The sequence below is a fragment of the Ambystoma mexicanum genome, chromosome 5p (assembly GCF_040938575.1).
Source record: "Ambystoma mexicanum isolate Mex_15411 chromosome 5p, UKY_AmexF1_1, whole genome shotgun sequence".
NCBI classification, from domain to species: Eukaryota; Metazoa; Chordata; class Amphibia; order Caudata; family Ambystomatidae; genus Ambystoma; species Ambystoma mexicanum.
In genome coordinates this window covers 580,920,992-580,947,726 of record NC_090930.1, presented here as the reverse complement: position 1 = coordinate 580,947,726, position 26,735 = coordinate 580,920,992, and positions in this window count along the sequence as shown.

The window sequence follows — 26,735 nt, the reverse complement described above, 5'->3', positions numbered from 1 at the left end:
AACACTTCTTTTGGAGAAAAGAATATCAAGCCAGAGGAACACCCCACATCCACATGCTTTCGTGGATAAAAAATGCTCCTAAATTTGGTGAGGACAGCGATGCAACTGTTTTGCAGTTCATTCACAAATATGTTGCTTGCGACATTCCTTCAGAAAGTACACATAGTGGCCTACATGCACAGAGTTTGCAGTTTCAAAGACACAAGTGTGGCATGTATTGTCGGCACAAATACAAGAACAAAGGCAAATACTACACCAAATGCCGCTTTGGTTTCCCTAGACCAGTTTCGGAAACAGGCAAAGTTAACAGCTTCATGTCTTCGGTTCCACACAGTGTGAAAGGGAAATCTCCTGAGAACACATACTTTATAAAAAGAACCGAAGCATCAAAGTGCATCAAAGATTACAATGCAATAATTACCCTCCTATGGAATGCAAATGTAGATGTACAGTACATTGCAGACAATTCCACTGCAGTTGCACGATATGTCACAGCTTACTTAACCAAAGCAGATAAAACAGAGCTGAAAGACCTGTGGGATGACATATCACCTGACAAAACACTGGCACAGAAATTGTACAGCTTTGGCATAAAAATGCTGTCCTATAGAGAATGTAGCAGCAATGAAGCCAACAACCGTTTAACCGGCACCGCCTTATATGGGAAATCTGAAAACATAGTGTGGCTAAGACTTGGTCCTGCTGCATCCAGAAAAATAGTTCTGAAATCATACGAAGACATAGAAACAGTAGCCAAGCACGATGAAAAATAACTTATTGGACACATACTTCCCAAACAGGATTATTACTTTAGAAGCCATGTGCCTGTACCAAATAGCCAAAAACTTCTCATACAAAAATAACTTTATACCAGATGAGAAAAAAGGTAGACACAGAGTCGAAAGTTCTGAAGGCAGCCTGGTAAAACTTACCAAACACAGCCTGAATAATCATATGAAATTATCATTAAAAACTCCACACAAAGAACGGTACTACATGGATCTACTACAACTTTTCAAACCATGGAGAAAAGAAGAAGAGTTTTTAGCCACCCACACCTCCTATGAAGATTATTTAAATTAAAAGTGAAAGTACCATAACAGATATAAACTATACACGGTAAAAAACAATATTGGACAATGAACGCCAAGAAGAAGAAGAAGTTGAAGCACAACTAAATGTAGACACTGCTAAGAGCAGTGAACCTTCAGTGACAGGAAGCCAAGATTCACTTAGACAGCCACTCATAGCAAATGAGGAAGAATTAGGCATGACAGAAGTACAGACCACAATGTGTCAGTATGAGCAATCTACAGAAGTGTTTGATGTACTAAAATTGCTACTAAACAATGAGCGGCATACCATTTTTCTAGAAGTAGGTAAAGAAATTGAACATGCTATACAGCATGAAACTAAAACTTATACCTGTGAAACCTACAAACCTGTACTGCTATATGTAAGTGGTGAAGCTGGTTCAGGAAAAACATTCTTAATTAAAATTATCAGTAAGTTCTTCCAACAATTATCTAACAACCTTTCAGCTGTTGTAACTGCCCCCAAAGGTTTAGCTGCCTACAACATAGGTGGTGTCACTTTACACCGATTGCTACTGCTTGCAGTAGAACATCAAAACAAATCAGAGTATTACAAACTTTCAGCAGAAGCTGCTATGGAGCTACGCAGAGTTTTGAAACAAATGAAAATGCTCCTAATAGATGAGGTGAGCATGGTTTCCAACCTAATGTTAGCTTTGATTCATCTCAGATTGCAAGAGGTCCTCAAAACAGACTACGAAGAACTCTTTGGAGGAAAACATGTACGTTTTTAGAGATCTCCTTCAATTAACACCAGTGAACTTCCCTCCACGCTTTGGCATTAATGTGCCATGCATACCATGAGCGCAGCGGACGGGCGCAGAGGGCACACTGCCAGCGTGCCTAAGGCATGCTTAAGGCGAGCCTGTCTGTGCCAGTCCGTGCGGAGGGAGCAGGAGGGACAGCACCCTCTGGGAATACCAGACACGGCTGGCTGGATCAAACGCAGGGTACTGTTATCCCGTGCTCCTGTTAATATGAAATGGCCCTCAGGCTTTGGGATAGCCCCTACCATTAGGAAAGAAGCAACTTTAGCCGCCCTGCAGTGCGCCTTACACGATCCTTAGTTGCCCACCTGTTACGATCTTCTGTCCTGTCAGGAGCTTGATCTTCTCTTCCTAACTGAAGATTGGCTTAGAGCGACATCTGGACTGGTGATCGTCCAATCTCTCCCTGAAAACTATGAACCAGTTAAGAACTTGGCCAGGGATGCCAGCCTCAGAAACCCAGGAGATAAGAAGAGAATGGTTGATGGTGTCGAAAGCAGCTGGCATGTCTAATAGCAGGACTGCTCTGACACAGCCGTGGTCAATAAGGTACAGCAGGTCATCCATCACTGAATTGAGAATGGATTCAGTGCCTCTGCCAGGCCAGAAACCAGATTGAAATGAATCAAGAAACTGGAAGGATTCCGGGAACATAGATAACAAAGGGGATACCAGTGCTCTAAAACCTTGATTACGAATGGTAGAAGTGAGACGGGGTTATAGTTGGCCATTACTTCAGGATCCAAGGAAGGCTTTTTGAGCAAAGGGAGCACTCAAGCATGCTTGAGTGAGCCCGGGATTGTTCCAGTGGAGAAAGAAATGTTTACTGTCAAGGTAATATAATTGAACAATTCAGCAGACGTCTCTTGCAGAAGAGCGAGTGGTATGGCATCCGTCGGGGACGCAGATTTAAGTTTTGGAATGGTGTATAGGACTTCCACGTTAGAGAAGAGTGGAAAAGGTGTCTAGGACCCTCCAGCAGGGGGGGGTTTCACAGAAGCTGGGGCGGCAGTAATTGCAGCTGCCTCAGTTTTGATGATGTCCCAAATGATGGTTATTTTAGAGAGAAAGAAGGCAGAGATGGAGTCACAGAGAGATGGGAGGGTGGGACTGCATCTTGTCCTATTTTGGCATGGAGAGGGATTGGACTAAATCAAATAAAGCCTTAGGTTTATTGATAGCCCCCTCCACCGTCTGAGCAAAATAGGCTCTTTTAGCATTTACCACTTCATTGTGGTAAGCAGCAAGAGTGCTCCGATAGAGAGTTCCCAGTCTGTTTCTCTTCCCCCATTCTGCTCGACCCCTTTCGCTATATTTGTGGAGTCCCTCAGGGCGCAGCACTATCTCCCATCTTATTCAATATTTACATAAAATATCTCTTACTCCTTATTGAATCACATGGGTTTCATTTTTACTCATATGCCAACGATACCCAGATTTTGGTCCATCTAGACCTGACAAAATCTGAAAGAGCCAGTAGGCTCAAAAAAGGCCTGCAGGAACTTGGAACATTGATGGCACTGAATTGGTTTAAGTTGAACGGTAGCAAAACGGAGGTCTTGGTTGTAGGTACTCCTACTCCTCAACTGTTTTGGATGGCCAATTTCTGGCCCTCATCACTGGGCCGTTTCCCTACATCTGTCCTGTCAGTTAGGAACCTCATAGTGTGATTTTCTGCTACTCTTACCATGGATGAGCTGGTTAGCGCGGTCTGTAAATCTGGCCATTTCAAACTTTGGGTTCTTCGGAAGGTCCTTCCATTCATGTCTATAGCCAGTTAGGCGCCGGTGGTGGGAGCCCTGGTCCTCAGTGTACTGGATTACTGCAACTCATCATATCTGACGCAACCTGGCTATCTCACTCGATGTGTACAGCTGCTTCAGAAGGCTGCTGCTAGATCTATCATAGTCTTCCTCTCGGAGCCCATATGAACCCCCTGCTGAGACAACTACACTGGCTCCCCGTTGCCCAGCAGATTCTGTTTAAGACCATGTGCATGGTGCAACAGGCCTTCTGTGGTGTGGGAGCAGAATATCTGCAAGCTACGTTCACTTCCTATCAACCTACCCACACTTTTCACTCTCAAACCACCTGGCAGGGGTTTGTACCTCCCTTTAAGCTAGCTTGTAAGGGAGGCAGCGCCTTCTCAGTCACCGCCGCAAATGCTTGGAACAACCTACCCCTTCCCTTGCTTGATACCACCGATAACCTCGCCTTCCACTGAATACTTAAAACCTTGCTCTTTTAACTGCTACACTGTAACATTCCTTGCCTCCTCAGCGCCATGATGCCTCCGGGCGAACATGTGCTTACACAAGTATATCTAACATAACATAACATAACATAAAAGTGAAAGGTGAACCTATCTTTAAAACCTTAGGACACAAACTGTGCCGTAAAAGTATTGGAAGCATCAGGAATGTAAACTCTGGCAACAATTCCAATACAGAGAATTAAATGAAAACATGCATCACTCTGCAGACCTCACCTACTCCAACATTTCAAAAAACATGCAGATTGATGTGCTATCAAAGGAAGTGCAGTCTACTCTAAATACCAGATGCATCCATGATCTGTACGGGCATAACACATGTGCTAATGATGTCATGGAACAATTAGCTCACAAAAATGGCAACTGTATGTCCTTAATGCAAATTCTGGCAAGTTGTACACAATTCAATGCAACAATGCTTAAAAAAGAAATGCAGCCACTAGTGGAAATTCACTCCACAGACAAACTGGACGTACTCGGTATGACAATACCCATGTGTCAACAAGCCATAGCATGACTAAATACCTTAGAAAACTATCTTCAACACAGCTGGTTTGGAGAAAATGTTAACATTATGTTTTAACTGTAGAGTAATGCTAAATCGTAACCTTGACGTAGAGCAAGGTTTAGTGAATGGAGCACTTGGAACAGTTGTTAGCTTCCAGACAAACCCATGTGACAACAGCATTCAGTTTGTCAATGTCCAGTTTGACAAACTTTCAGAAGTTAAAAGGATAGGACGCCCTACAGCTCGATTCCTTCTTTTCAAAGACATGTATGCACGCAGAAAACAGATTTCTCTGTTGCTAGCTTATGCAGTGACTATTCATAAATCGCAAGGTCTAACCTTAGATCAAGCATTAATTGATATTGGCAGCACAGTCTTTAAAGAAGGCATAAAATATGTAGCACTGTCATACCTACATACACTTGAAGGATTATATGTAGTCAGCGCTGACATTAAGAGCATCATAGAGTACAATAGACTACGTGCAGTCTACACACCCCACCTCAAAATGTACCTTGCTCCTCAAAAACAGAATTTTTTTAAAAGAAAACTCATTCAATCAGAAGTTCTACATGATTTTCCAACAGTACCACCAAAGAAATTAATATCAGCTCATACTGTATCAACTACCAAAAACACAGAAAAATTGACTGAAAAGGACAACTGTCATGACCACTGCGAGGGGGCACAAGTTGTGCCACAAGCAGGCTCACACCAGAACCTTGAGGGCCTTAAAACCACTGCAAAAGGGCTCCTGGAGCCAGTCCTGGCACCTTTGGCATCAGGCTCATATATAGGAAGGAAGGGCTGTTCAAACTAGGTCCCATGTATGCACATGGGCCTTTAAATCCAACATGGAAGCACCCACACAGTCTAGTTCTAAGAACCAATCCATGCGGTCTAGTGCTTTGGTTGTGGCAGGCCTGGAACTACTTTCTCTGGTACTACTTTACCTGGGCTATATAAACCACACCCTGACTGCAGAACACACTTTGAGTTATTCTGCAGCCTGCAGCATGATGCTTACCGTGTTCAGCTCCTGGTCTTCAACATCTTCCTGTAATCCTGCAAGAACAAGAACAATATTATTCTGCATTACCTGAGAAAACACCATCCAGCACTCAGCATCTCAACTGGGCTGCAATCTTTGGAAACCGATAGAAAAAGAAACATCACTCACCTGTGAGTACTATCTTAAGGACTTCCGGCGTACCGCTACCACAGCTGCTGTTCGAACATTACGACCTGCAATAATGAGAAAGGGAAAAACAATATTAGAACGCGTGCTTCCAAAACATGGAATTCCATCAGTCTTACTTGAATTCCATCGCACTACGCCACGCTCCCATCCGGAGCACCACAGCAACATCTGCAAAGGAAAGGATAAATATTCAGGTTCGCTTTCAATATTAAACAACTGCATAGCGCTATACTTACTTGAACGGATTCCAGGGCCTGTTTTTCACCATGCTCTCATCCACTCTCAGCACCACAGCGGCCTGTGAGGAGAAGAAGAAGAAAACATAAGATAGCTTTGAAAGACAATAAAGGCGTTGTGAATCGTGCTTTCTCTTACCTAGAAAACGTGCCTCACCATCCGGCACACCAACATCAAGACCTTGGCACCTGAAAAGAAGGAGATAAAGACATTAACAAATTCCCACCATAAAGAGAACAAAGACTTACAATTAACAAACCTACCTGCCTACCAGTAGATTCGGGGTCACAGCTGGCCTGGGCTCAAGGAAAGGCGTACTGCACCAGCGAAGCAACTCGGGGAGCTCGCCAACAAACATCAAGCGCCCCTGCTCAAGAAACACAGGACGGATAGCTCACCCTATAAATAACTAAGGTGAGAAAAGAACCCAGTGTGAAGGGAACCGCTCAGTGGGAGGTTCACCCACTAGAGACAGTTATCACAAATCCTCCCTTCTGTAAGAGGAGATTCATTATTCAGCACTGGGCAACTACGCATCCAGGGTTCCAGATCTCAGAGCCTTCCAGACGCCCCCGGGGATATCAGGTGAGCGTAACAAGAACACATACCGAGCTCCACACACAAAGAAAAGTACCTCTTCAAAGAAAGTGAGTGAACATCCATCAAAGTACTCAAACACAGAACTATCTGGTCCCTTCAAATTTTCTAATAGAACTAGTGTAAATTGCTATGCAAATGTAGCAATGAATGTTCTATTCTAAATGCCAGCAATTGTTGAAAACATGTATTTAAATGGCTCGTACCAGTTGTGTCTACAAATGCTAATCCTTCGCAAAAATGAAGCAAATAATCATGACAACACTTACAGAATAAGGCAGGAATTGGACTACTGTTTTGGAATGGTGAAATTCACATTAAACAGACAAGAAGATCCACAGGAATTTCTAATTTACTTACTGCGAATCCTGGAAAGCAAAAACATACCCATAAATTAAATGTATCAGATTTCCTACATGTGGAAACATGCATGCACTCTCTTTAACCATGTCATTCAGGAACAAGTCCCTAACGAGCACTTTGTCAATGTCAATACCTAACTGTGAATCCATTCCATTTCAACAACTAGTGAAAAATGCAAACCATAGCATATTGTGTACTTCTTGCTATTCCGATAATTATTCGACGTTGTTAGGGAGAATTCTCTGTTTAGGCTGAATTTCCTAACCTAGTGAGTCCCCCAGCAGCTTTGCTGGATTTCTGGAGTTTGTTTTTTTCATCCTGCCAAGAGTGTGACCCTTTTCCTCTCACTCTTGGACATGTATGTGTGGAATTCCTTTGAGATGTCAATGTGTTCGATGGGCTACGGGGACTTTTACTCCATAGGGTCTCATAAGTTTTTCTATGTGTGTCACTCTGCACCCTACGTGTCGTGACACGGGGGCGCCCTAGCAGGTCCCCCCACCATAGACTCCATACCCGGGGACTGACTACTGTCTCCCCGGGCATGTAAAGTCACCATTGGCTTTACTAGACATAAATTTGCTAACAGAACTAGTACCAACCATCTTATTGTGGACGTGCTAGTAGGGGTAATACGATTACTCCTGGATCTGTTACTCGAGGGGGCACTGTCCCGTCCCCCCTCGTCGAGTTTTGGCTGGTGGCAGTGGAAACTACTTGTGATGTTCGGCCCCGACCATAACCCTATGGGATTCGTCCCATTGTTGAAGATTGATACTGTTTTTCGTTAATCTCCAACGTACCACCGATCTACTTATCTTAAATAGGTTTATCGAGTGGTATTTTCTGCCAGAACTCGGGTTGTAAAATGGCGTAAATGTGTTTTTCTCTGTGACTCCTAAACCAAAGGTTGAGCCCTTTGTTCCACTTTTGGCGGGCCTCTGGACAGAGACCCTCGAAGGTGGCGCCATTCTGTCTGGGTTACCTCAGGGGTGTGGGAGGGGGTTTAGACACCCTGGACCGAGTTGCCTTGCCAACTCAGGTCGCACTCTGAAGTGATTGGCCCAGGTGGTGAGCCTTCCCGCTCACCACTTAGCATGTGTTGATTGACAAGCTAGGCTGAATGAATGGGGGACGTCTGCATAAAAGCAGGGCTTTGGGACTGGATCTTCAGGAAGTCGCCACTGGACCTAAAGAATCCGACGAGGGTAACGCTGAGTCGACCTGCACGACAACACCTCCGGTGGAGCCCTGCGGAATCGTCTCACAATCTCCCGACGACAGAAGAGATCTCCCTGCCGGAGAGGCTCTTTCCCTGGCTGGTGGGAACAACCAGTCTTCTTCTTCTTTGTGCTTTTTGGTCGCCCAGGACGCAGTGGTCGAATTGCCCGTGCAGAGCACCCGGCAACCGGATAGCCACTACTCCTGCACCGTGATCGAAAGGTGGTGCCTTGTGACGGAGCACTCCGCGGCTGGTTTCTTCCCTGGTGGTGCACCGGACATCTTCTCTTCGACGACGAGAGCATCTCTTCTCTTGGCCAAGACCCGTCGTGCATCCACCACCAGGAACAACTGCCCCCGTCGGAGCTGTCTTCCACAACAAGGTACCGTAACCGCCTGGCTTCCCTTTTCGATCGGTTCGTGTGAGGTATCTGATTCCTCTCCGTTCCGTTGGGTTGCCTCCAAGCTTTATTCACTCTTTGTTCTGAACTGGTTCAACCTGTCGCTAACCAATTTGCTAAACAAGACTTGAATGCATCATCCGTAGAGACTTTCCAGGACATCGTGCCTTGCCTCTCACCGAGTGGGCCTGGCCGCCGAACTGTATGATCTAGTGTGATTAATGCCTTCTTGCCTTGCATTTTTACCCGCTTCAGTACGAACCGTGTTGACTTCATTACCTGCCTTTCTCTTCTCTCCCTTCCTCACTAAATATTCGAGTGTCATCTGGGTTGAGGTATACACCTCTGTCTGAAAATAAGTGGTGCCGTAGAACCTAGAGTTGTCGATATTGTGTTTCGGGGGGTTGAGCTTTATTCCATTCTGCAAAGTAATTGTATTTTGAGTTGTTTGCCGTGATTCGCTTTAGTATTTTTCGTAGACGTTCTGTTATCAATAAATAACTTACTATCTTTATACTAAAGCCTGGTTGCGTGTTTACTCGTTTTGCTGCGAAGAATTACCCTATCTTGTATACTCCCTATACTGACCAACTTTTCTTGAGAGAAGTCTGACTGCTCAGCCACAGCTACCAATTGAATCTGTGTGGTACAGACTGCTACCAAGTGGGTTCATCGCAACACCTGTAGTCCTAAATCTTTTGCAGTGGTCCCAGAGGGAACTGCACAGGTTTCCGCCTAACACTGGTGTACAGCGGTGGGATTAGTATCGAGTATACAGTTTAGAGTGTTTTTCGACGCTGTAGGACGACTAACCACAAAACTTTACAAAAGCAACTTTCAAAAAACATGTCTACGATGGAAATGTACAGCCAAGAGTCTTTGTCGGATAAAAATACTGAGAGTCTGCGAGCTCTCTGTAGACAAGAGAATCTTCCTGTAAAAGGCAAGAAGTTAGAACTAATAGAGAGATTGCTGGCGAACCAAAGTCTGGGTACTGGTTCAGAGGAACCAAACTCTCCAGCAACTGTAGATAACAGTAATGGTGTTGATCTGAATCGTAATTCTGATGATAGCGATGAAGAGGCTGACGAGGACGGCGAGGCTAGCGAAACGGTCTCCCCCGCTCCTCTATCTGCCTTACCAACTGTGCCTACGGGGCCCATACCAGGTCCCACAAGTAACCCTGCTTATTTTGAACTTGAAAAAATGAAGCTCGAATTAGAATATAAACGGTTCTTGGCTCAAGCTGAACGAAACCAAGAGCTCGAGTTCAGACGAATGAATGCCCAGGCTGAGCAGAAACAAGCTGAGTTAAGACTCAGGGAAATAGAGCTTAATCATGAGTTACAAATGAAAAAGTTGTCTATGGAAAATGCTTCTCTCTCCTCTGGTTCCTCTAGGAGCTCCAGTCCCAAAAGACCCCGGATGCCGAAGGAATTAGTGGGTATGTACGAACCGAGATTGGATGTGTTGGATTGGTTGAAACTGTTTGAATACAATCATGGGCTCCAGGACATCACCGGGAATGCGTTGCTTCCCTGGTTGTTCTCTAGGCTTCCTCCTGTTGCGACTGATGTGGTAATGGAATTGGGGGAGGTGGATAAGACGGATTACGAAAGTGTGAAACTAGCTTTGATAGCTAGATTCGGGAAGACCCCTTCCCAGTATCTTAAGAGGTTTAGAACCCTCAAAAAGCATGATGGTACCCCTTGGGCTACCTGGGTAAGTGAAGGTTTGAAAAACTTAGAGGGATGGATTAAGGGTTACAAAGTTGACACTTACGAGTGTATGCGAAATCTTTTTATGTTGGAGTCGATTTATGATGCCTGTTCTCCTGAGCTCAGACAGCACTTGGCTGATTCGAAGGAATTAGATTCCAGGGCTCTAGCTAAGGCTGCTGACTTGTGGGTTGCCAACAGGGCTACTCAGAAGGATTCTGGGGCAACTCAGAAAAAGGACGAAGGAAAACAGCCTAAAAAAGACTCAAAGGAGAATTCGAATAACTCACATTCCAAAGAGGGCCCCAAACAAAACCAGAAGGGTAAGCCACCGGGAAAACCACAGCAGAATAGTGTGTCTTCTGGTGCCAAACCGGAAGGAGGTCAGAACAAGCCGCCATTCCAGAAAGCATTCGGGAAATGCTTTGTTTGTGGCTCGACTGATCACGTGAAAGGAGATCCCAGATGTAAGGGTAAACCTTCAGGGGTCCAGCTTGTCTCCTTAGCCTTCGCTCCAGAGGAGGAAGTCCAAATGGCAAGTGGAAACTTTCTACTGCTAGCTGACGAACCCATTGGAGTCTCAGCCAGCGTTTCTTTAGTATCTCTGGGGTTGTGGGAACAACAGAATTTAGATGTCTATAATTCTATCCCCGATAATACTAAAGAGTATTATAAGGACAGTGTCCAGGTGAATGGTCAGGAGACGCCTGCCATTAAGGACACTGGGGCCAGCATAACTGTGGTGGATAAATCGTTTTTTCAGGCTGAGGATGTTGCTAAGGCACCCAAACGCCTCACCAAGTTAGCTGGAGGGCCTGTGCAGATGCTTCCCCAATTACCAGTTCTCATCCAGTGTAACGACATGACTGTAAAGATACCTGTCAGCATACAGAGTGAGGTACCAGGACGCGTACTGTTGGGTAACGATTTGAAAACTCTCGGAGTTGTATCGCACACTCCCAGACCTCCTAGTAAACGGTTACAGGAGCTAACCAGACCTGCAAGAGAGAGGACCCTGCGCGGTACTCTCGGGGAGATGATGAAGAAAGAAATCACTCCTGCTCCATTGGAAATGGCGGCCGCTGTCTCTAGGAACACAGAAGTCAAAGGGAAACCTAAAACTTCTAAACCGAAACCAACAGCCCACATTCCGATGCAGCCGACACGGACTTCCCCGCGGTTGTCCAACGTCACACCCGTAACTCCACCTCCAGCTGAGGCTGAGGGGGAAGTACAACCCTGTATGGTAGAATTAGACTCTGAAGAAGAGCTAATGGAAGGCCAGGAACTCATTGGAGATCTGGATCCTGTTGACCATCCTGAGCTGCAGTCGTTACTGGCAGAAGGTGGACCCAGCAGGGCAGACTTCAGTAAGGGACAGAGAGAATGTCCAACTCTGGAAGGTCTTCGCCGTCAGGCAGAAACTCAGGCTGAAGGGCAAGAGCCTGGGAAACATAGGTTGCACTGGGAAGATGGCCTCTTCTATAGTGAACCGACCGAGTCTGCACCTGGAGACTACAAACGCCTTGTAGTACCCCAAGAGAACAGACCACAGTTCTTGCAGTTAGCCCACGAGATTCCTTTGGCTGGTCACTTGAGTTTCAAGAAGACTAAGGAAAGGCTCTCACTCTACTTCTATTGGCCAAAAATGGGGGCCGAAGTAGAAAAACACTGCAGAAGCTGCCATACCTGCCAGATCTCTGGTAAGGTTGGGTCCAAGAATGTGGCACCGTTAGTGCCTCTTCCCGTTGTGGGAGTCCCATTTGAGAGAGTAGGGATTGATATCGTTGGTCCCCTTGATCCTCCAACCTCCTCAGGCAACAGGTTTATACTTGTTGTAGTAGACCATGCTACTAGGTATCCTGAGGCAATTCCTATGAGGACTGTTACAGCTCCGGCTGTGGCTAAGGCCCTCCTTGGTATTTTTACTAGGGTCGGATTTCCTAAGGAAGTTATCTCTGACAGGGGGTCAAATTTTATGTCCCACTACATGAAAGCCATGTGGAAAACCTGCGGGGTAACTTACAAGTTCTCAACGGCTTACCACCCACAAACCAATGGGTTGGTAGAACGGTTCAACCGAACCATGAAGAGCATGATAGGTGCTCTAGAAGAACCCCTTAAGCGTAAGTGGGACCTTCTATTGCCATGCCTTCTTTTTGCTTATAGAGAAGTCCCTCAGGAGGGAGTAGGCTACTCTCCCTTCGAACTGCTCTATGGTCATCCCGTCAGAGGTCCATTGGCCCTGATTAAGGAGGGGTTGGAGAGTGCTCCTTCCCCCAAGCCAGTCAGAGTGACTGACTACGTGATAGGTCTCCGGAGGAGAATGTCGCACCTGATGACAGAAGCAAGCGATAACTTGAAAGCTGGACAAGCATTGGTCAAGCACTGGCACGATCAAAAGGCTAACATGGTTGAGTTCGCTCAAAACCAGCTTGTTCTTGTTATGATCCCCACAAGGCAGAGGGCCTTGCAAGATAAATGGATGGGACCCTACCGAGTAGTGGGTAAGCTCGGTGAGGTTAACTATCTGGTGGACTTGGGCAACCCCAAGGAGGCTCCGACAGTCTTTCACACCAACCGACTTAAAGCGTATGTCTCACGACCTGACGTAGGAGCGTTGCTTCTAGCATCGGCCGAGGAAGAAGAAGAGAGTGAAGCTCTTCCGGATCTCCTCAGAGGCTTACCTTTAGATGAAAAAATTGAAGGAGTAAATCTCTCCTCCAATCTGACACCCGAGCAACAAGAAGAGTGCAAGTCTATGTTGAATCAGTTTGCCTCTCTGTTCTCGCTCTCACCAGGCTTGACCCCTTGGGGCCAGCACGAGATACTCACTGGTGACTGTCTGCTTGTCAAAAGCAGAGGATATCGCATGTCAGAAAACATAAGAACCCACATCAAAGGTGAGGTCAGCAAGATGCTTGATCTCGGGGTAATAGAGCCCTCCACTAGTCCATGGTCTAGCCCAGTTGTGTTAGTACCAAAGGCCGGATCTAAAGAACTTAGATTCTGCGTGGATTATAGAGCTCTTAACGCAGTCACCACGACTGATGCCCATCCTTTGCCAAGAACAGATGAGTTGGTGGATAAACTTGGCGCCGCCAAGTTCCTCAGCACATTTGACTTGACGTCAGGCTATTGGCAAATAGCCCTGACCAACCATGCCAAGGAGAAAACTGCATTTTCTACCCCCGTTGGTTTATACCAGTTTACGGTAATGCCTTTCGGACTAAAAAATGCACCTGCTACGTTTCAACGGATGGTAAACCAGGTTCTAACCGGGATGGAGGACTTCTGCATGGCATACTTGGATGACATAGCAGTGTTCAGCAATTCCTGGGACGAACATGTAACCCACCTGAGAGATGTTTTGCAGGCTCTTGGACGAGCCAATCTGACCATAAAGGCGAGTAAATGCCAAATTGGACAGAGTAAGGTAGTCTACCTTGGGCATGAGGTAGGCGGTGGAGAAATAAGGCCTTTGCTCAGTAAGATTGAAGCTGTGCAAAATTGGACAACACCGACTACTCAGACTCAGGTGAGAGCCTTCCTAGGCCTCACCGGGTATTACAGGAATTTCATAGAGAACTATGGGACCATAGCTTCTCCACTGAATGTCATCTCCTCGCCCAAATTCCCTAAAAAGGTTAAATGGAACGAGGAGTGCAATCAGGCGTTTGAAAACCTGAAAAAGGCTCTTTGCCAAGCCCCAGTACTCAGAGCTCCTGATTACCGCCAACACTTCATTGTGCAGACAGACGCTTCCAATGTAGGGATAGGTGCCGTACTCAGTCAACTGGATGGGAAAGGTAGGGAGCACCCCGTTTGCTACATCAGCCGCAAGCTGAAGGATCCTGAAACAAGGTGGGCAACAATCGAAAGAGAATGCTTTGCTATCGTGTGGGCTCTGAAGAAGTTTAGGCCGTACTTGTATGGTTCTACTTTTGTTATTCAGAATGACCACCAACCCTTGAGATGGTTAATGCAAATGAAAGGGGAAAACCCAAAACTACTGAGATGGTCGATCTGCCTGCAAGGGTTCGATTTCACCATTGAGCACAGGTCAGGGTGTCACCACCAAAATGCTGATGGTCTCTCTAGGATGTATATCATCGACTAGAGGTATGAGATTCATCCAGGAGTGGATTAAATCCTCCTGTCCCTTAGTCTGGGGGGGGCGAGTGTTAGGGAGAATTCTCTGTTTAGGCTGAATTTCCTAACCTAGTGAGTCCCCCAGCAGCTTTGCTGGATTTCTGGAGTTTGTTTTTTTCATCCTGCCAAGAGTGTGACCCTTTTCCTCTCACTCTTGGACATGTATGTGTGGAATTCCTTTGAGATGTCAATGTGTTCGATGGGCTATGGGGTCTTTTACTCCATAGGGTCTCATAAGTTTTTCTATGTGTGTCACTCTGCACCCTACGTGTCGTGACACGGGGGCGCCCTAGCAGGTCCCCCCACCATAGACTCCATACCCGGGGACTGACTACTGTCTCCCCGGGCATGTAAAGTCACCATTGGCTTTACTAGACCTAAATTTGCTAACAGAACTAGTACCAACCATCTTATTGTGGACGTGCTAGTAGGGGTAATACGATTACTCCTGGATCTGTTACTCGAGGGGGCACTGTCCCGTCCCCCCTCGTCGAGTTTTGGCTGGTGGCAGTGGAAACTACTTGTTATGTTCGGCCCCGACCATAACCCTATGGGATTCGTCCCATTGTTGAAGATTGATACTGTTTTTCATTAATCTCCAACGTACCACCGATCTACTTATCTTAAATAGGTTTATCGAGTGGTATTTTCTGCCAGAATTCGGGTTGTAAAATGGCGTCTGTGTTTTTCTCTGTGACTCCTAAACCAAAGGTTGAGCCCTTTGTTCCACTTTTGGCGGGCCTCTGGACAGAGACCCTCGAAGGTGGCACCATTCTGTCTGGGTTACCTCAGGGGTGTGGGAGGGGGTTTAGACACCCTGGACCGAGTTGCCTTGCCAACTCAGGTCGCACTCTGAAGTGATTGGCCCAGGTGGTGAGCCTTCCCGCTCACCACTTAGCATGTGTTGATTGACAAGCTAGGCTGAATGAATGGGGGACGTCTGCATAAAAGCAGGGCTTTGGGACTGGATCTTCAGGAAGTCGCCACTGGACCTAAAGAATCCGACGAGGGTAACGCTGAGTCGACCTGCACGACAACACCTCCGGTGGAGCCCTGCGGAATCGTCTCACAATCTCCCGACGACAGAAGAGATCTCCCTGCCGGAGAGGCTCTTTCCCTGGCTGGTGGGAACAACCAGTCTTCTTCTTCTTTGTGCTTTTTGGTCGCCCAGGACGCAGTGGTCGAATTGCCCGTGCAGAGCACCCGGCAACCGGATAGCCACTACTCCTGCACCGTGATCGAAAGGTGATGCCTTGTGACGGAGCACTCCGCGGCTGGTTTCTTCCCTGGTGGTGCACCGGACATCTTCTCTTCGACGACGAGAGCATCTCTTCTCTTGGCCAAGACCCGTCGTGCATCCACCACCAGGAACAACTGCCCCCGTCGGAGCTGTCTTCCACAACAAGGTACCGTAACCGCCTGGCTTCCCTTTTCGATCGGTTCGTGTGAGGTATCTGATTCCTCTCCGTTCCGTTGGGTTGCCTCCAAGCTTTATTCACTCTTTGTTCTGAACTGGTTCAACCTGTCGCTAACCAATTTGCTAAACAAGACTTGAATGCATCATCCGTAGAGACTTTCCAGGACATCGTGCCTTGCCTCTCACCGAGTGGGCCTGGCCGCCGAACTGTATGATCTAGTGTGATTAATGCCTTCTTGCCTTGCATTTTTACCCGCTTCAGTACGAACCGTGTTGACTTCATTACCTGCCTTTCTCTTCTCTCCCTTCCTCACTAAATATTCGAGTGTCATCTGGGTTGAGGTATACACCTCTGTCTGAAAATAAGTGGTGCCGTAGAACCTAGAGTTGTCGATATTGTGTTTCGGGGGGTTGAGCTTTATTCCATTCTGCAGAGTAATTGTATTTTGAGTTGTTTGCCGTGATTCGCTTTAGTATTTTTCGTAGACGTTCTGTTATCAATAAATAACTTACTATCTTTATACTAAAGCCTGGTTGCGTGTTTACTCGTTTTGCTGCGAAGAATTACCCTATCTTGTATACTCCCTATACTGACCAACTTTTCTTGAGAGAAGTCTGACTGCTCAGCCACAGCTACCAATTGAATCTGTGTGGTACAGACTGCTACCAAGTGGGTTCATCGCAACACCTGTAGTCCTAAATCTTTTGCAGTGGTCCCAGAGGGAACTGCATAGGTTTCCGCCTAACACACGTTACATATACAATCACATATTTAATATCTAATATTAAGGCTTTTAAAATACAATGCAAGTGGAACCAAAAATAACTGTAATGCATAAAAAACAGCTTCACACACGGACAGGTATCACTTGGCAAGTAAAACTTCACAACAGTAGCTATTATCTACCGCACAGGCGACACAACCAGTAGAGGCCACTACACTGCATACATTCAAAAGCAATACTAATGGTGGGAATGCAATGATACTTCCATTATTTCAAATCATAGATTACCTGCAAATCTTACAAATGCCTACTTAATATTCTAGAAGCCAAAATGTACTCATTGATGTATAAAATTAGAATACCCTACTCCCCAACACCCACTAGTACCTATGTAATTGCAGATAAAAATGAATTACCTTCTACACTGTGGAACTAGAACAATTTAGCATACAGTAAGTATCCAACAAATACATCATTGTGTCTGTTGTACCATTTCTTCCCCAATTAACCCATGATTGCACTCAGAAACAATAAGTGTACAAAAATTACACTAATATTGTTTCCTACATGATACGTAAAACAAAAACTACTAAGTATGAGTGTTCAGGGGGGCGTGGCTATGAGGGCCATGTAGGAGGACGCGGTCTGGAGGAGCTCCTGAGATCCTGAAGTGATCCTGGCGAATAGTGCATAATGAGGTGCCTATGACAGCTGGAAATAAACATGCTGCTGTGGGAATGGGACAGCCGTGCTCGCTGAACTTTTGGAGTGCAGAGGAGAAGTGGTGGTGGAGTTTTGAATACTATAAGATCAGGAGCGCAGGGGAAGGACGATGCAAAATGGCCGACCTATGGCCAGAACAAAGGAAGGAGCTGGCCGTGCGATGGCCAGGGGACAGTAGTGGTCTGTGTGCGTATTTGTAGTGCGCACGGAACGGAGGCTCCCTGTGACGGGATACAGACGTGGATGGCCCAAACCGCCGAAGTGCCGTGAATTGAGATATGCAAGGAGCCTGGCGCATGTGAGCGAGGATCCCTGGCATAACATAGCAGGGGCTCGCGAACCGCTGGGACGGCCGCGGACCACAGCAGCGGAGTCCGCTCTCACGAGCTAGATGGGGACAGGAGCTCCCTGAGAGCGTGATTGCAGCGGCAACAGTAACTAAACACCGGGAGGACTACAATGTTTCCAACGGGCGTGTAGCCCAAGGAAACGAAACTCAGCGCGAGGTCCGTGACTGAGAGGACACGGGTTGCAGCCGGAGACCCGAACGATAGCAGTGAGGAGGAGCCACGGCACTGCTTGCGGATAGTGGGATAAGTGCAGATTGACAGAGGGACTTCTGAAGGGGTGCAACGGCAGTGCAGGGAACGACCTTGGAGAAGGGGGCCGGAGTATTGCGCCCTGGGGGTGTGCGCCTGGTAACATCGAGCAGAGGCATGACTGGGAGCGCTGGTACTCGGACGTGCAGGAGGCATAGCACACGCAGGGCGGCCCACATGCAGCGGCCCCGTAGCCTACGACAGGGCCATTGGCCCTCAGGCATGAACTAAAGTGCTAGGGCTGCGCCTCAACACAAAAACAGTAACGAGACACTGTGAACGGGATGCTTTGCGTGGGACTTTCATAGCATTCTGCATTGCGGCGCACCCTCTGGCGCGGTCTCGGGCACCCTTGATCACACATACGCTTTGACCATCGTGGGCATCCTGGTGCGGCCTAAACAGCGGAGAAGAGGGGAGAAAGTGGACTTGCAGGTCGTCGTGGGCTGCCCAGGACAGGATGGGGGGAAGGCTGGATGAGCCTTTGAGGTGCTGACGCCCCCATGCCTGGGTGGTGCTGGTGATACTGGGACTGAGCATGCCTCCCCACCCCGAGGAGTTGTCGGAGTGGTGTTTATACGGCTACGTGGGTGAGCACAACACATTGTAGCAAACGAGGGCTAGGCTGGGAGGGCCTCTGGAGTGGCCCCCTGGAGCGTGAGAGACCACAGAGGAACTGCGGAGCACGAGTGGTGGGGCCAAGCCACGACCAACGGCTGTGGAGTCATGTCCAACAAACCTCTGAGACCGAAGGGGAAGCAGCCCACGCTTGACGAATTTGCCAGGACGTCCCCTGGCCCGGAAAGCTCCAGGAGCAAGGACAAGCCTCCCGCTGACGGCATGCCTGTCGCGGGCACAAACCAGGAGGTTCTGGCTGCGATTGGGCAAAGCTGTGGCTCCTATAGACCTTTGTCGATGCTGAACCAGGACAGCAAGATATTGACAGCTGTCCTGGCAAATCGATTGCGGAAAGTTATCAGCAAATTAATACATCCAGACCAAACAGGCTATGTCCCGAACAGGAATATAACTCACAACCACAGGCGACTTCATCGGGTGGTCGAATGGGGGAGTAACAATGAAGGAGAAATGGCGGTTGTGTCTTTAGATGCAGTCAAAGCTTTCAACTTGGTTAGGTGGCCATGGCTGTTAGCAGCCCTGGGGGAGTACCGGGTGGGGCCGGGTTACATCAGGTGGGCGAGGATGCTGTATAGTGAGCCACTAGACAGGGCTCGGATAGGGGCAGTGACATCCGAGAGATGGCAACTTAGCAGGGGCACTAGACAGGGGTGCCCCTGGTCTCCAATGTTGTACGTTCTGGCTCCGGAGCCCCTGGCAGTATACCTCAGGCAACAATATGATACGATAGGTATTGAGGTAGGGGGGGGGTAAAACACCTAATATCCCTATATGCGGACGATTTGTTGTTATACTTGATATACCCGGAAGAAAATCTTCAGTATATTCTGGAAGGTGATGGAGAGGTACGCGGGGCTGTCTGGCATAGCGGCGAATCCCCAAAAATGTAGCACATTCCCGCTAGGTAGCAAGTTTACCAGTGTTGCCAGTACCATGGGCGGTTAGTTGGCATGGTACCCGGAATAGAATGGCGCTATGGAAGTTGCAGAATTTCCATGAGAAAGGGGGAATTAAACTGCCTAATTTCGAGGTCTATTATGTAGCGGGTCAACTACAATATGTGGCCAAATGGCTCTCTGACGAGGCGACCCCTGAATTTAGGTTGTTTGGGCAGGACTGTACCCCGTTTTACCTGATAGAAATTATCTGGTTGCCTGGTTCAGAAATGAAGGAGGGCCCGGGGATGATGTTGCTTGGGTGGAGAATGTGGCGTAGAGCATGCCGGATGATGGAGGACCCGTTCCCGTGTTCCCCGCAGGTACCACCGGTTGCTCTGGCGGGGGGAGATAAGCAACTGAGGGTGATTATCAGAACCTATTGGGAATCGGTCGGGCTGGCAAAGTTAGGGGATATTTGGCAAGAGGGGACCATCAGGGATTTTGAAGGACTAGGGGAAGAGGCGGCATTGCATAGGGCCCAATATGTTATGTATCACAGGTTGGTGCAGAACATTCGGAAAACATGGCCTGAGAAAGTATTGGCGGAGGTACCGGACGCCATTATGGGGACAATATATGACATATCAGAAGCGGGGCATGAGATTTCTAGATTGTATGAGATGGTAATGACTAGGGTTGGGAAGGAGCTGACGCATTTGAGATTGGATTGGGAAGCAGAGGTGGGAACCCAGATGGAGGATGGGATGTGGGAACGTGCCCTGGGATACCACAAGAAGGTATCAAGGAATGCCAGATTAAAACAAATACAGCTGTATATAACGCACAGAGCATATATGACCCCTATGAGGATAACTAAGTTTGGAAATGCTGGGCGACAGGTGTGCCCTAAGTGTGACGAGGAGAACACTGACATGACACATATGTTTTGGTCATGCCCAGTACTTGAGTGTGTTTGGGGAGAAGTGGTGCAAAAACTAGCAGAGAAAGGGGTCACGCTCATTGTAGACATGGCCTGGGCCTGCCTGCTGGGAGGGTTCCCCAGATCACGGAAATGTAAACATCTGGGGAAACTGAAAGACTTGGCATATGTGCTTGCAAAGCGGAGGATCGCTATGGGATGGAAAAAGTGTCACAACCCACGGGTGGAGGTGTGGTGGAAGGAATTGCAGAAATGGGCGGAGTCTGAAACGGTGGTATGGCGGGAGGCAAGTAGCATGAGTGGGGAAGAAGAAGTGGGCACCCTGATGGCATGGAAATCATTAATAGCTGAACTGTTTGGAACAATATCGGATCTAGCGTAATCCGAGGAAAGTGATACCCTGCCACATGTAGCAGATACTGAATGTGAAGGACAAATAGGCTCTTAAAGGGGGGTTGGGACTAGGGGAGCAGTGGTTAAGATGAATTGATGTTAATGTAATGGTTGTTAATTGCACTGCATGTTTGGTTTGTATTTTTGGTTGGTTTGAATAAAATTAATAAAATCTGTTTAAAAAAAAAAGTATGAGGGTTCAAAACTATCCTCAGTAACCTTTGAAACCACCAACTGTGCAAATGCGCCATTACCTGTCTAACAATGGCCAAACACATTCCATTCATATGCAAATATCAGTGTGTAAACCCATAATGGTGCACCACCACTTCAAAATGTGAATAGATGTGAAACTACCAACAAGAGTGCACGAGCTTCGAAACGTACCCTATAGAAATGGAACACTGTAAACAGTTAGAATATGCCAACTGGTATCTAACTGCAACCCGGATACTGCAATATTACTTGCAGCATTAGAACAGGCCAACTCAACCTTCTGCAACCACTGTGCTACAAACATATCCCCAAACACTTCCAAACTATGAACAGTTACAGTACACCAACAGGTACGTAACTGCCCTCAAAGTTCTGCAGTAGCACAGTGCAATGGCACAATACTTGCAAAACAACACCAGCAACCAAACGCATAAAGAAACAGTGCTAACACAAGGAAGCAGGTAAACAGTTACAATACACCAACTGCTATATATCTGCAACCATACTACCAACACGTACAAAACAGAAATCTTACACTATTGCAATTTCTCCTACTACAACACTGCACCTTAAACATTACTATAATGAGTGCAAATGTTACTATAATTAACTGCGCAACGTAACAGCAAATACATTTGGAAGTTTTTTTTTTAATCCAGCATGGATTTGTTTTTTCCCACAGACTCAATGATTAAGCAAAGAAACACAGGAACTGTGCTAAAATTGCCAAATCCAAGGATGAGACCAAATATGTTATGCTCTCCTATTCCTCTTCAGAAACCTTGGTCTCTGGTCTTGCTAAGAAGGGATGGTGGGTCCCGTGCCTGCTGGGCTTTGAGACCCAAGCTACTCCTCACTGATGATGCCCAACAAGGCTGAAACTTGTCTGAGGATGCTTGTGGTCTTGTGCAGAAGGGATGTCAACTAACAGTTCAGGCTGGACTATCCCTTAGGGGTGGGACCAAGCCTGATTTGCATATGGTCTTTCCCCTTTTGGCTTGGCAGGCAAAGAACGATGGTCTGGAGGGTTGCCCAGAGCAATGCCAGAGGTTAAGATTTATTCTAAACCTTCCAGCCATCACCTCTTATTGTTTTGCTATTGTCACCCCAGAGGAGGTAGGAGGACAGAGCTGAACAACTGAAAGATCTCATCAGCGAGACTCTCAGACAGTGAGACAGTGGGGAACAGCCAGAAGGAGATCTAAAAAGCACAGTAGGGATCCTCATCCCTCCCCCTCCTCATGTAAAGATTTCAGTGCTGTGCTTCATGAATAAACTCTTGCCTCTGAAGCCATATGAGAAGCTTCCTATTTCTATTAAAATGTGCACCTTATTTTCCAGCTTCCACGGGATTGGCCCTTGATGGCCTTTGAAGATGCTGTGATGAAAGACCCAACTGATTGTACAGTGGGTGCCGGCCTTGAAAACAAATTTTCAAGGGCCTGTTTGACTGAGAGCATGCAGCTGCACATTCTCTGATTGAATATTTTCATCTTTATGTGATGGAAGCTGCACAGCACTGTTCAAGGCTTAATGAAAACATACACCTTCAAGCTGACTTATTGTCAGATCTCCCTCTTGGTTATCAGAGATTATTACCTTATACTTTCATCAGAGAATCTGCAAAATGCATGTCCTCATATCACCCTAGTCCCACAAAACAATGTGATAAAGACAGCGCTCCAGGAATAACTGAACAGACTTTGTTGAAAGGGTACTATTCAGTATGTTCCACAACTGGAGATATAGTGTTGATTATTTTTCTCATCCCCTTCTCATGAGCTTTGGGGGATTCAGGCTGGTCAGTAAGCTGAAAAATGTCAACTGCTTAGTGCAGAAGCTCCCCTTTATGATGGAAATATTGCACAGGAAAATAACACTCATCTACACAGGGCACTGGCTATTCGCTAGATATGATGGATTTATATCTCCACATTCCAGTCCATCACTCCAGTATCACTTTCAACATGTTTCACTGGATCCCAAGCACTTTCCATTTGTGGTTCTCCCCTTTGGCCTGAAATCAGCCGCTCAAGTATTTACCAAGACTATGGCTCCTTGATAGGTCTGTTACATAAGCAAGAGGTGAGTGTCTACTCTACTTCAATGATTAGTTGTGACATGAAACATTCCTAGGGGAGTGGAGGTAAATGTCAAACAGATGTGCAGTCATCTGTGGGCCCATGGTCTCTTGATCCATATCAGAATCCCAGCTGACTCTGAAACAGAAGTAGTCCATCTGACACAATACAGAGCTTATGCATTGAGAAGGGAAATTAACAGTCTGTGTCAGACGTCAGCAAGGGAATGTCTGAAGATCTGTGTTTGATTGCATTAAATGTGTTTGTCAACCCTTGGGCACACCTTCACCTATGTCCACCAGTGTCAAAACATCATTGAATGTGGCAGCCCTGTTCCCAAGATTTATGTTGGAGTATCCTGATCTTGGTCAAACTCAAAACCCTGCTTGAGTGAAGGATGGTCTCTGAGAATCCACTGTGGGTTTTTCCACTCGCTCATTCACTTCCTGTATTTTGACCGTAGATGCAAGAGCTTCAGGTTGGGGGCATCCTTCTGTCCAGTACCTGCTCCAGTTAATGGCTGTCTCAGGAGAACCGTATGTCCTCCAAATGTAGGGAATTGGAGGCCATTTGTTAAGTACTATGTACGTTCCAGAAGAAGCTGCAGGGACAGGTGTTCCGGGTTCGTACGACAACATGACAGGCATAGCCTACAGCGGAAAGGTGGAGGATTCATGTAAGAGAGCCACCTGCATGTTCCTTCCAGCATACTAAATGTGTGACAGAAAGCCTACATTTGGAACTGTCCATTCCACACAGGGGAGCCACCAGAGCTCGTAGGCCTTGGTCCCCTTTCCCACACTCAAGAGGTGGGCGATAGAAGAGTTTGGATGTTTCTATCCCTCCTTCTAGCTAAAGATAAAGGAAGGGACTAGATAAATGAGAATTGTTGAGTTGGCTAAAATACATTGAAGGCAGAGGGCCTTTTATGACTAAACATTTCTCAGATGTGTTTGTTGGTGGATCTTCTCTGTGATGTATTTGCTGGTGCAAAAATTGCAATATCCAAGGACGAGACCAAATATGTTATTCTCCCCTATTCCTCTTCAGAAACCTTGGTCTCTCCTCCTGCTAAGAAGGGATGGCGGAGGAGGGACTAGGACAGAGCTGAACAACTGAAAAATCTCATCAGCGAGACTCTCAGATAGTGGGGAACAGCCAGAAGGAAATCTAAAAAGCACAGTAGGAATCCTCATCCCTCCTCCTCATCTTCACATTCCTCCTAGTCAGAGGAGGCCACCGAGGTGAAGAGTAAGGTACATCATAACAAAGCTCTAGGTAGTGTCCTGGCACATGTTGCAACCTCTATGAAGAACCTTCTCTCAGAGTGCAGGTGTGGTCTACCCAAGGTATTGCTACCTTCCAGGTGGAGGAGAAGGATGTGTTAATCATGGAAGTTTGTCATGCAGCCAGGTGGGATTCTGCTCTGACATTTTCCCACCACTACTGGTTGCAGCTTCTGGGACAGGGGAGGGGGAACGTTCTGTACCGAAGGCTGCATCAAAGTAACGTTCACTTTTATTGATCAAAAGTGACCCGGTGTGCAGTATGAGATGTTGTTAGGAAAGATTTCTCTTTACTCTACCTGTCCTTCCATTTGTATGGAACCCCCAACTTTTTTTGCTTTTATTTTTGAATCTGACTTGCACTTTGTGCAGTACAATGAAGCCTTAAGCTTCACTACACTGCTTTTTCTCAAATGTCATGGGGAAACTGACATGTCCTTCATGTTGTCAGTACTGGGCGACCTTGTTTCCCCTAGTCGTATTGCTGTGTTACTACTTTTGGTTACTTTGTATCACTTGTAGTAACTTTTATCATTGTACAGCATTGTGTTTCCCTAGACTGACACTCTAGGTGTGCTAAAAGGATAAACTGGTGGCAGAAGTTACTTTTTCTCATTTTAACTTTACCGTATTTGGCTACTAACTGTGGCTACTGGTCAAACAAGGCCGTGCCACAAGATTTTTTGCTTGTCCTTTTGCCATCTTGTTCTTTGGCCAGGAAAATCCTTATAAGGACTTCCAGTGCCTGGGAAAGCAGAAGCTTTTGGCGAGCTACTGGGGGGCTGTCTGTGTTTTCTGGCTGGATGAGGGCTGGAACTGTCTGGTCCCAATCCACAAACTGGTTTCAGTGTGTATGAGTGGTATTTATGACTGTTCTCGCCACTGGTCCTGATTGGACCACTGCTGGGGTGTGTGTGTGTGTGGGCTTGTCCTGCTATTGACTAGTGGGAGTTTTGGCTCTTACCTGTCTTTTAGGATAGGAAGAGGACCTCTCCACCCAATCTTCAGAGATCCTGCCAAGAATCCTATCCAGCCTTGACACCCACGAAGAAACCTGAGACCTGACTGAAGGAGGCCCATAAACCAACTTCTTCTGATGTCCTGGGGGAGCACTGTCTTGCTTGTGATCTTTAGCAGTTCTGCAAAGGAGCTGCAACCCTTTTAGAGGAGGAAACATTCATTCCTGATGTCTGCTCGGTGCCCTGCAAAGGAGAGCCTTCAGAAGTGCGCTGGAACCGTGCTGCCAGCGTCACCATTCAGAGTTTTGACATGGTACGTGGGGGATCCTCAGCTGGCCCTACAAGACTGTCCTCTATGAGATTTTGGCATCCTAGCATCGAGGGGACCCGATGTAGGATGAAGAGTCCAACCGCAGCTGCTGAGACCCTTTGCGTTGCCGTGCTGCGGTGACCACCATACGAAATCGCTTACCTGACACGAGTCCAGTCCTGATAGTGTTCCTGCATCCAGTCTTGCTGCAATCTTCCATGGAGAGTCATTGCGGCAGTGAAAGACACTAACCGGAGCTCAGCTGGAACCTGCAACCCCTGTGAATTGAGGACTGCGACTTTCGGTAGAAAAAGCAATCTTGGACCCTCTTCCTTTGTCTTTTAAAGTCTGGGGAAGAATCTGTTAGGGAGAATTCTCCAGAATGGCTAATTTCCCTTACCTACTGAGTCCCTCAGCAGCTTTGCTGGATTTCTAGGATTTATTGTTTTCACCAGGGAAGAGTGTGAGCCTTTTTCCCACTCTTACATGTTTTTTGCTGTGTGTTTTACATTTTTGTGTTCATAGACTGTGGAGCCTCACCCACTCCATAGGCATCATCTTTTTACTGTGTGTCACACAGCCCCTTTAGTGCAGGGACACAGGGTTGTCTTTTTCAAACTTCTCACTTTAAACTGCATTTTCTGGGACTGACTACTGTCTCCCAGAACATGTAAAGTTGCCATTGACTTTAATAGTCTTTTTAAATTCACATACCCAGTACAAACTATCTTCCATACAGTACTGGAAAGGGTTAATAGTTATCCCTTTTTGTCTGTCTCTCATGGAACATTATTTTGTTCTCCTTTCTTTAAGATTTGGCTGGTGGCAGTGGTATCTACCATATTTTTCCTACCGCGGTCTATGAAAATAGCCTTGGTACTGTTTTAGGTTATGTTAGTAGCCTCAAACTTTAATCCGCTGGACCCCATTTACTTTTATTTGGTTCCGGCTGGGTTTATTTGCCATTTCGTTTTGTGAAGGTCTTTCTCATGTTTTACTCTGTGGGCCAAACCGGGTCTGGTTCCTTTGTTCGCCGTC